The sequence below is a fragment of the Magallana gigas genome, chromosome 6 (assembly GCF_963853765.1).
Source record: "Magallana gigas chromosome 6, xbMagGiga1.1, whole genome shotgun sequence".
Classification (NCBI taxonomy): domain Eukaryota; kingdom Metazoa; phylum Mollusca; class Bivalvia; order Ostreida; family Ostreidae; genus Magallana; species Magallana gigas.
Genome location: NC_088858.1, coordinates 8,979,622 through 8,983,055, shown reverse-complemented (window position 1 = coordinate 8,983,055; position 3,434 = coordinate 8,979,622). Strand labels below are relative to the sequence as shown.

The 3,434-nt window shown below is 32.6% G+C and overlaps 1 protein-coding gene across 2 annotated transcripts in view; it reads right to left on the bottom strand.

The window, feature by feature from the left end:
• Positions 1–2,954: 2,954 nt before the first annotated feature.
• The window catches only part of LOC105334726 (calmodulin), a 5,134-nt gene continuing 4,654 nt past the window's right edge, over positions 2,955–3,434 (bottom strand). For both annotated transcript variants that reach the window (XM_020069915.3, XM_020069914.3), the window contains exon 6: positions 2,955–3,434. This exon is cut by the window's right edge. The gene's annotated coding sequence lies outside the window, so the exon portion shown is untranslated.

Here is a 3,434-nt window from a genome sequence, read left to right as displayed (position 1 = left end):
AAAGGTTATATTATATATATATATGTGTATTGAGAAGAAAGGGAACATTAAAATCCTTATATTTACATCTACCAAGTAATATTTCCTGTATTTCTTACGGAAACTTATAGTTAAAATTCATAGCTCTATAGAAGCAGCAAGACTGAAATCTACACGCCCCGTTTATCGATTGGTCGAAATCTACAGCGGCTGAAACTGACAAGAAATTGACAGGACTGAAATTGACACACCCTATTTATCGATTGGTCGAAGCCAACAGCGACCTAAAAAAATCACAGACTGAACGAAATGATCATGATGATGTAAGACTCAAAGTCTCACAGGTGACGATTTGGTTATTTCTTTTAGCTAACCTACTTATGTACATTAACAGTAGTTTAGTTAATTTTACTAATTTTTCCTAATCAATTTATTAATTAGTGAAAAGAAAAATGTTAATATAAATGATAAAATGCTTTCTTTGATGATTTAGGTGGGTTATGAAGGTAACGATCATTGCAGAAAAAAAATTACATAAGTTAGCGGGTTATGTATTTTTTCTGCAATGTCGCTACCTTCATATCCCGAATGAATCCCAAAAGAAAGCATTTTATTGTTTAAGTAACAATATGTTGGTTTCGAAATTGATATAGTCTTCTGTGTAATTACATGCGATCGATGCTACATGTAGATCCATGATACAACTATTCTGTCGTTTCGAGTCGATTTAATAAATGATATTTAGTTTTGACCAAAGTAATTTTTCATGCTTATATTTCAACTTTTGGATCCGGGATCCTGTTGAAACTTATCATTTAATTAAAATAACAAGATTTTTATCTGTGCGTCAATGTGTCATTTTAGTTGGGAAGGTAAATTTTTGTTCAGTGACCAATTTTTCGCACGACAATCCTCAACCAGCAACCGCAAATACTAGTAGCCATAATCACCGAGATTTCTCAATATAGATGAAAAGAAATTGATTTGCATTTCTTTTTCAGCTGGATTCGAAGATTCAATATTACTAGAGATTGGAAGGGTACAGCGTGTTTATTTCGCAAGAACTATAAAACGTGAAACCAAACAGAAAACTTTACATCCTCACTTGCTCTGAGTACATGCATTACTACTCAAAGGAGTATAAAAGGTAAATTGAAATTGATGAACCGGATGCTAGACCAGAATATGCTATCGATTAAACAAGCCCATGGCCCACATCGCTCACATAAGCAACGATGTTAAAATTTGACCAAAGTAGCGGATAACAATAAAAGAATACTATACATAATTAATAATACATTTTTTAATCGAACTTCTTCATTCTTACAAATAAGTATCACGTATATATACAATGAAATTCGATGCATGAATTTGGACCCCATGATGTAAGTTCCCTTTCTTATTCTTATCATAGAGTCTGGAAATGAAGCTCGATTGTAATAAAAAGTTCAAATGTACATTACAATTGTTAGCTGCAGGTTTGTAGCTCCCGGTCTGAAAAAAAAATTCGGATGGACGACCTGGGAGTTACATTTCCTTCCGAGTTAAAAATTGCCAGGATGTGTTGTGTTATATACTACTAGATTGTTATCACAATATCATTAAGTGCCCCCTATTCTTTAGTATAGTCATGTTGTAAATTTTGAATTTACTGACTGGCAGTAAATTAATTTTTGTATTTATTGCCACCCGGTAAAACCAATTTTTACGACATTATCCAGCATAAACTTTGGTATCTATGATATTAAACGTTCAAATTATATAAAGCTAACTTTGTACGATGGATACTTGTTCAACAAAACTTTTTTAAGCGAACTATTATCAAACGCGTTAAAAAATACATGACGTTATTTATTGTGTACTTCGTCATCAGTTTCAAAGAGATCCGCAAAACCGGATTTTACATGTTGTGTTGTATCCAAATTGCGCTTACAAGAACAGAACAATGCCTTTTAATCAGTTAGAACTGCACAGGTCCAGCTTTATCTTGAAGATATGAAAAAACATTTTTTAAATAATGAAAGGAGGTCACTACTGTCAACTCTACAACCATTTGTTGAGAAAAAGATCGAAGCTTGCCCACTCTTTGTCTCAAAATAGGGTACCCTATTCCTAAAATGGGTCTCAGAAACTATTAGTTCGCACGAGATATTTTTGTCAGAGTCTATGGAGGTATTTTGAAGTTATATTTTCATTGAAAAATGTCAGTATAGTATTTATTCAAGACATTTGCTTGTTGAATCCTTGCCTCACTTTTAAAAAGAATTTACAATGCACTTTAATTTACACACATATAACTGACCCCCCCCCCCCCGGAACTTGTCTGTTACATTCAACACATTGTTTTTATTTAATTTTTTTCTCTGAAAATATAACGCCAATATCCCTCCGTATATACAGAAGTTCTAAGTACCTATAGACTGGATTTGTTCTTGTTTTAAAGAGATCCTACATCATGTATGTCGACTGATAAAAATAGGGTACCCTATTTTGAGACAAAGCTACAGCATTAATGTGCAAGATTCAACCTTTTTCCCAACAACCTGTTGTAGAGGGGACATCAATAAAACCCTTTCATATTTTTTTTTTTTTTTTTTTTTTACGATTTTTAAATATCCATAAGTCTGCAGTTGTGCAGTTCTACAGAAGTCAAAGTCACAGGTGCTTGAGGACAGGATCGCTCCCCCACCCCCTTCCAAGTATATAGACCCCCAGGACTTTATTAAATTATCCTTTTATGACATATTTCTAATCTTATTTATTCATTCATTGCCCAAAATTACCTAAAACAAATTGCATCTTTCACCTTTCATTTTTTTGTTGTCATGAATCCCAATAAGTTATCCAGCATCCATAATTACTACATTGTACATGTACTAGTATCCGACCTGATGATTTGAATAGACTTACATTGATGAATACACCATTGAAGTTGAGCAACAAACACATTACTGCATATAAAAACCAAGAAAATCTTAAATTTACAACATCATTTATTCAGGATATCATGTTATGAAGATATAAAACAACATGACAGGTGACACGTAACAATACTTTTACACCTGTGTGCATTCCTGAATTTGAAGGATGAAAATCTGATGAACGAGAACGTGAAAAAATTGTCTATCAAGGTAGTATTTTTGCAGTCTTGCGTTGTTAGGTGCACGGAAGTAGACAAAAAGGTTACCAACAAAAGATTATTGTGTAGTTAAAATATACTTCTCATTTCAAACATGAAATGCTGCAAAATATTTCAATGATGTAAATCAACTGGTCAACAACCCAGTCTCTTGTATGAGGGAATTAATATAGTAATGGAAGTAAATAAAAATATAAAATAATGAAAATATATCAATAAGAAACAATAAACACTCTTTCATACCATTTGGAATTGTAATACAAATTCAAAGTGAACACCATACTTGTTCTATCTATATTTAGAAAAGTACAACAGG